Raw genomic sequence first — 8,439 nt, forward strand, 5'->3', positions numbered from 1 at the left:
TGAAGCACTTTGAGCCCTTTCCAGAAGCCAATACATTAGCATTCTCAGTATCCCCCCAAGAGCCCAGGGATCAGTCAAATCTAGAGGGCACAGAGTGCCGAAGATTGAGGTGTCCAAGGAGACTGTCCCTGGAGCCAGGGCTGGGACTGGAACAGGCTCCCTAACCCAGCAGTAGAGCCAACGGGTCCTCTCTGTGGGAGCAGCCCCTGGTGCCTGGACATTGCTCTATATAAGCTGATCTCTCTGGCCCTCTTGCTCACCCACCTTTCCAGGGTTTTCTGCTTACCTCCTATTCACTTCTGAGGCAGAGCAGTGTGGTGCAGTGGGGGGAATACAGGACTGGTGTCTGGAGACTCCAAGACAGTGGGATGTAATGGAAACTTACCATCTCTTCATTTATTACTAGGGCCGCTGGTGGCATAGTGGATAAGAGTGATAGGCCAGACCCTCTGGTAGCTCAGGCCACCATTTTTCAGCTTCCTTTTGTATATTGTCTTCACTCCTTGGATTGTAAGCTCCCTGAGGGCAGGGGTGATCTTTCTTTTCCTTATTGGTATCTCTAGGGCAGACCTGCATAGCTTAGTAGTAGGTAGGGGCCAACATTAAAATAGGCTGAACTTCTTTGGCCTGCAGATAGGTTAGACTAGAGACAGACTGAGGATGGTTGGTTGCCTCGGGTCATGTGACAAACAAGGGAGCATGCGCAGTGGCAACCCTACATTTTTTGCAGGCTGACTGAAATCCATGTTGTGCAGGTCTGCTTAGCATAGTTCCTGGCACTTAGTAGGAGCTTAATAAATATTTACTGACTATTGAAAAAGTACTGGAGTTGGGGTCTGAGGATCTGGGGCTCTGTCCCTTTCTAGTTGTGTGACCTTGGGCAAGTCACTTCTCGATTTTGGTTCCCTTTTCTGTAAAATTAGATGACCTCCAAGGTTCCTTCTAGTAGTACATCTATGATCCTTTGATGACTTGGTTCCAGTCCCAGCTTTTCCCTTGACTGACTTTTAATAGACCACTTCTCTCTAGGCCTCATTTGGTTTTTCTTTTTTCTTTTTCTCAGAAATATGCAACCGTTGGAGTAGGTGATTTCTGAAGTCTTTTTGACAGCGAATTTTACCAACTTTCTTGCAGGGCTGATGGCCCCAGCTCTGATGTCCTAGCATTTAATTGTTGTCCTGGAGTTGCCATTTGAGCAGATGTCTATTTTGGGGTGATGGGTTGAGGAAGGCTGTGGACTCAATGGTGTGATTATAAAAGGATCTTAGAGCTTCATGAGAGACACAGGGATGCTGAGCTAGAAAATGACCCTTGACACTGTCAGAGTCCAAAGATCTGAGATCAGGAAGGAAGAGTTTCTCTCTGGGGCCCTGGTTTCATCTTTTCCCACATCTTGCTAAGTGTCCTGTGTGTTTAAGGAGGCCTCTATGAATAATAACCCTCAATCCATCCACCCTTCCAGATCTGGGACCTGGAAACATCTGGATCCTGCCAGGCTGGGTAAGGTTACGGGCCAAACAGCAAATGATCTTGTCTTTGCACACAAAATCATTAAGCCTAGTATGTATGAACAGAGAGATTCTCCCCCTCCCTCTTCCTCCCTCCTTCCTTGTCTGTCTGTCTCCCTTCCTCGTGTCTGCTTCCCCTGTCTCGGTTTCTCTCATTCTCTGCCTCTGTCCTCCTAGAATGTCAGAGAGGGAGGGGATCTCAGAAATCATCTCATCTAACTCCTTCATTTCTCAGATGAGAAAGTTAAGTCCCAGAGGGGAAGTGATAGAGTAAGTAATGGCAAACTCAGAATTTGAACCCAGACCTTTTGTCTCCAAATTCAGCATCTCCCCCACCCCCTCCACTATACAAAGTTAACATTTTAATTTAACATTTTAAATTAACAATTTAACATTGTATAAGTTGGCTAGAGAGAGTAGGGAATGAACTGGTAAATATCAATGTTGAAAAAGAAAGCTTGAAAATGTGATTTTTTTGGAAGCCCCTTACCCCCTCTCTTTTTCTGCCTCTCTTCTTCCTCTTTCCATCATTACCTTCTTTCTCTCTCCTTCTAGTCTCTCCCTTCCCTCTTTCTCTCTCTGTTTCTCTTATTTTCTCCTTCTGCTCTCTCCCTTCCTCTTTCTTTTTCTCTCTTCTTCTTTCTGTTTTTTTCTTCTCTTTTAAAAACCATAAATGTAGGGCAGTTAGGTGGAGCAGTGGATAGAGCACTGAACTTGAAGTCAGAAGACTGGAGTTTAAATCTAGCCTCAGACACTTACTAGCTGCGTGACCTTGGGCAAGTCTTAACCCCATTTAACCCTAATTGCCTCAAAAAAAAAAAAACAACCCAACCATAGATGTTCATTTTTTTTACTCTGTCCTCATGATAGCATGATTTGGATAATAGAGAGCTGGCCTCAAAACCAGGAAACCTTGGGTTCAAGTTTTGCCTCTGACAGATATTGACTGTATGACTCTGGGCAGGTCCCTTAATTTCTCAGTGCTATAGTGAGCTCTCTTAGATCATAAATAACAGAGAAGATGCTGACCTGCAATGGTACAGGGAGTTTCCTCACCTGGGAGTTCCATATATAAATGAAGTCACAATGAAATAGTTCTGATTCCAGTTCCTATTATGAGCAAACATTAATAAATATGAACGTTATAATATACAAAGAAGAGAAAAACAGATTGTATATGAGATTGTGAACTTGTTTCACATAGTTTGTTTTTAAAGTATAATTTAAAATTAACTCTAGTAAAAAATTGTCCTTGTCTGTGTTTTCTGAACTTGGTTTTGCTCTCTGTGGTAGCTAGGTGGCACAGCAGATAGAGCACTGGGCCCACAGTGAAAAAGAACTGGGTTCAAATCTGCCCTCAGATATTTTCTAGCTGTGTGACCCTGGGCAAGTCACTTAACTTCTGTTTGCCTCAGTTTCCTCATCTGTCAAATGGGAATAATAATAATACTAGTACCTACCTCCCAGGGTTGTGAGGATAAAATGAGAAAATATTTGTAAAACACCTGATACATAGTGAATGCTAGCTACTAATTATTATCCTTTGTATATTTTAAAAATATTTCATTAATCTATTTTTTCTTATTTTTTAATATCTTATTTGAAGAAATTGTTGTTGCTGTTCAGTCATTTCCAACTCTTCATGACCCCATTTAGGGTTTTCTTGGCAAAGATACTGAAGTGGTTTGCCATTTCCTTTTCCAGCTCATTTTACAGATGAGGAAACTGAGGCAAATAGGGTTAAATGACTTGCCCAGAGTCACACAGCTAGTAAGTGTCTGAGGCCAGATTTGAACTCAGAAAGATGACTCTCCCTGATTCCAGGCTAGGCACTTTCCACTGCTGCCCCACAATCTTTTCTCATTTTTTTGCCTCATTAGCACTAGCTACTAACCCCCTTTCCCAGGACCACCCAAAAGCTCTCCCTTGTAACAAGTAAGCAAAGTAAATCAGCCCATTTGCTGAAAATATAAGTTTCATCTATACCTTTAGTAACTATCTCTCTGCCAAGAAGTGGACTATCTCTCTGAAGTCATGATTGGCTGCTATACTGACCCAGGTTCTGAAGTCTTTCAGAGTACTTTACATTATTGTGGTAGGGTATCACTTACCTGAGGGTGCTTTGCCCAAAGGAATATGAATTTTGATCATTGAAACCTTGCAAGAAATCTTGGGGTTTATGGACTAGATTTCTTTTTAAGGACCATGCCTTAAATCCAAATCACGCTGTCTGTCATTGATTGACCAACAATTAGGTCCCAGCCCAAGCCTCCCTTGGTCATCGTTTGGATACTGATGGTTCAGAGTGAGTGTAAATAGCAATTGTTTCTGTTTTGGCCAGAAATCCTGAGGGTCTTCCCCTCCCTGACTAATTTTGTTTTTTGACTAGGTAAAAGAAGCTATTCTTTGTCTCATTTCTTAACTAGCCTTAATCATCAGATGGGCATTGTCTCAGTCAAACTGAGACCTGGAAAGACCTTGGCTTAAAAAGGTCAAGGTCTTCCACTACATCCAGGGACATCTCCACTCATCCTGATCTATATCTTGCCACTGGATTCAGATGGCTCTGGAGGAGAGAATGAGGCTGGTTACTTTGCACAGCCCTCCCTCACTTAAATCCAATTCATCACCCTCTGGATGTTATGGTCCTCCTTGAGAATGAAGGACAAGCAACAACATTATTGTAGTCACAGTGTAAATTTTTTTCCTGGTTCCGCTGACTTCACTCTGCATCAGTTCATACAAATCATCCTGAGTTTCACCAAATTGTTCTATTTGTCATTTCATCTGGTACGATAATATTCCATTATGTTCGTATATCACAATTTGTTCAGCTATTCCCCAATTGGCAGGCACCCATTTTGTTTCTCGTATTTTACTACAACAAAAAAGTGCTGCTATAAATACTTTTGCACACAAGAGTCCTTTGCCTCTGTCTTTGACCTCTTTGTGATATATGCCTAGCTCTTTCTTCTTCCTCCTCTCTCTTTCTCTTTCCCTCTGTTTCCTCTTTCTCTGCCTCAGCTAGAGAAATCCTTTGGGGTTTTCCTTTCTCCTTTCCTACTCTGAGTATTCCAAAGGAAATACAGACTTGCATTTAAGGAAAAGTTTATAATTTTGGTGGATTTGGGCAGCAAGAAAGTAAGTTACAAAGCTCCTCTCTAAAGAGACTGTGTCCATGGTGTTTAAATATGCTGGGAGTTTTGTCTAGGCCTTCTACATCCCCACCTGAGTTGAAGCCTTTCCAGACAGATTATCATCAGATTTTTCTACAGGAAATTAAAAATCTTGGCCCCATGCAGCTGGTTGCATTATCTGCCTTGTCTGTTAACTTTCACAAAAGGTGTTGCTTTAGAAGTATTTGACTGAAATAGTATTTAATAAGATTCCTTTTTCAAGTCTCTCTAATGAACTCAGTTCGGGCACATACTCTAGATAAACTTTGGGTCAGTCATGTGCTTCTTGTTTTGATAAGATCAAGTTCTGAACCCCTTTTTTAATTTAAGCTATCAGAGTGACCAACACACCCCCTCCAACTGGCACCACCTAACACCCTTCCCACCCCCCATCCCCCAAGACTTACCCCCCATCCAGTTCCTGGGGCCTATTCAACAGTTAGGTAGAAGAAGTCAAAGGACACTACTAAGTTCAAATCTGACCTTACTAGCTGTGTGACCCTGGGCAAATCACTTAAGCTCTATCTACCTCAGTTTCCTCATCTGTAAAATGGGGGTAAGCACCTACCTTCTCGGGTTGTTGTAAGGATGAAGTGAGATAATATTTGTAAAAAACTTTGCAAGCCTAAAAGTGCTACATATATGCTAGCTATTATTATTCACTCCCACCTGGACAGAAATCCCATCTATAAATTCATTCTAAGTGGTCATCTAGCTTTTGCTTGAAGACCTCCAGACCACCAATATCAAGTCCACCTTGACCTTCTACAGCAAGCTTATATTGAGTTATTGTCTTATCCATAGCGACCAAGTGCTCTAACTGGACTGAGTCCCTGTGCCTCTGGCTCTCCCTAGGTTTAGCTAAGTCTCCGTCTTAGTACACCACATACTCCTGGGAGCTGGACTCAAGCCACAAGACCACAGAGCTTCCTGAATAATAATAGAGACTTGCTCCTGTCACACCTCTGTGGTCCTGACCATCTGCCTACTTGGACCTCTGTGTACTTAGTATCTGTGGCCAATCTTCTCTTATACTGTGCACCACTTGCTTGCCTGATGGCCAAAACATCCACCTGGGTCCAAAGAATGCATTTTCCTGATGGCACCCACCTGTCTGCTCGGATCTCTTACTTATTGCCAAATTGGCCAGACTTCCCTGCTGTTCTGATCACTTGTCCAGACGGTCACCCATTGCCTGCTCCTCAGGCCTTCCTGGATCAACTGCTCTGCCCTTGTGAGTTTATCTAGTGTCTGGACATTTGCCCAGTATCCCTGGTGTGGCCTGTCCCACTGCTCACCCTCTCTAATCTCTGTGCCTTTGCACAAGGGGTCCTCTGAGTTTCCCATTTTACTTTGTCCTCACTTCCACTTTATAGGATCTGTAGTTTCCTTTTAAATATGGCTCAGATGGGGCAGCTAGGTGGTTCAGTGATAGACCACCAGCCCTGGAGTCAGGAGGACCTGAGTTCAAATCTGACCTCAGACCAAACACTTGACACTTACTAGCTGTGTGACCCTGGGCAAGTCACTTAACCCCAACTGCCTAAAAATTAAAAAAAAAACCTTTAAATATGGCTCAAATGCACCTTCTACACACAAGGTCTTTCTTGATCCTCCCTCCTGAAACTTGTCTACATTTATGTGTATGTTGTTTCCCTCGGTTAGAAAGTAAGCTCCTTGGGGGCTGAGATTGTTGTGTTTTTGTCATTGTAACCTTGAGGAATTGCTGCTATCATCACAGGAGCTGAGGGGGGGTAGGGGGTTAATAATAGCTAGCTTTTATATAGCACTTAAAGGCTCGAAAAGCACTTTTAAAATGTCATCTCATTTTATCCTCACAACAACCCTATGAGGTAGATGCCATTATTACCCCCATTTTACAGATGAGAAAACTAAGGCACAGAGGGGTTAAGTAACTTGCCCAGGGTCACACAGCTAAGTTAGAGCTTGAGGCTGGCTTTAAATTCAGGTCTTCCTGACTATAGGCGTAGCACACTATCCATGGCACCACTTAACTGCCTCGTAGGGTACTGATCCCACTCCTTGTTCTACATCCAGACATATGGTTTGGGCTGGGTTCAGTTCTGGGGAAGCCTGCTTCTAATGAGGCAGGGGTAGTCTCTCTGGCCTTACACTCATTGGATCACCCTTAGCCACTCCTTACCGCTAACAGGACCTTCTTAAAAAGGTCAGGGATGGGGCAGCTAGGTGGCCCAGTGGATAAAGCATTGGCCCTGAAGTCAGGAGGATCTGAGTTCAAATCCGGCCTCAGACCAAACACTTGACACTTACTGGCTGTGTGACCCTGGGCAAGTCACTTAACCCCAATTGCCTAAAAAAAAAAAAAAGGGCAGGGGAATAAGAAAGGTACTTGATACTTCCGGATGTCATGGTCTTCTTTGAGAGCAAAGGACAAACAACAACAGTAGATAATATAAATCAGGCATGAAATTGTGGTTCAGTCATTTCAGTTATGTGCCATTCTCTATGACCCCGTTTGGGATTTTCCTGGCAAAGATACTGGAGAGGTTTGCCATTTTCTTCTCAGATCTTTTTACAGATGAGGAAACTGAAGCAAACGAGATTAAGTGACTTGTCCAGGGTCACACAGCTACTCACATTTGAACTCAGGAAGATGAGCCTTGCTGACTCCAGGCCCGGCACTCTATCCAGAGTTACCTACCTGCCCGCAAGTATGACATAGTTACACACATAAAAAGTATTAAACACAGGACACTCACAAACATACATTAATTGAATGGAATTCAGTAGCTTAAGTTATAACTACTGTTGTAATCTGCTGGAAGGCTGATCTTAAACCTGATCAGAACATAGAGCAGTTTTCAGGACTGCTAATTAAGCAATTTACATTTTACCTTGGCTCTGCCTGTCCAAACAACTTCCTGTATGTGTCTTCTGATAAAACTTCTTAGCTTGGGCCAATTCTCCTGTTGGTGGCTGCCCTCTTGGATACAGAAGCTTCCCCTGCCATTAGTCATTGCCTCTCTGGTGGGTGCCATGCCACCATTCTGATGACTGTTGCCATTCCTCTCCTCAGACCTCCTGATCTCAAATTCACAGTGGAGCCTTCAGGCCTGGACATGTCCATCTCGAGGTTGCTACTTAGTCAGCTGCTCAGAAAAAGGAAACACCGAAATGTTAGCCCAAACCTAAACTCAGGCTTGCCTAGGCAGAATATATACTTGTGGCTTCATGGAGGCCAGGGTCAGGGAATTGGGTCAGTTACCATACCTAACTCTCAAAACAGTTCTGACAATTCAGAGACAGAAGGGAAGAGAGGATGAGGGGATAGGCCTATCCCCTTTGTACATTCACTGAATCATCAGCTCTTCTGGCTCTGAAGACAATAATGGGATTCTTTGTCATCTCACAGTACAAGCCCCTCATCGATGAGTCATATGTGGCTGGAAGCAGTCCCACCTAATTTTCCTTGTAGTTGCTTGGAACCAGGAATAGTGACTGAGTGAGCTCCAAGGGAGTTGGGGAGGGAATCTCCTCCCTCTCCCACCTGACTATATCTTTGCAGCTCTAGTGCCTAGATAGAACCTTGTATGTTGTTGCAGTTCAGCCATTTCAGTTGTGTCTGACTCTTTGTGACCCCATTTGGGGTTTCCTTGACAAAGATATGGAAGTGATTTGCCATTTCTTTTTTTAGTTCATTTTACGGATGAGGAAACTGAGGCAAACAGAGTGAAGTGACTTGCCCAGGGTCACACAGCTAGGAAATATCTGAA

This window comes from Vombatus ursinus, unplaced genomic scaffold, assembly GCF_900497805.2.
Source record: "Vombatus ursinus unplaced genomic scaffold, bare-nosed wombat genome assembly UNPS02014798.1, whole genome shotgun sequence".
NCBI lineage: Eukaryota > Metazoa > Chordata > Mammalia > Diprotodontia > Vombatidae > Vombatus > Vombatus ursinus.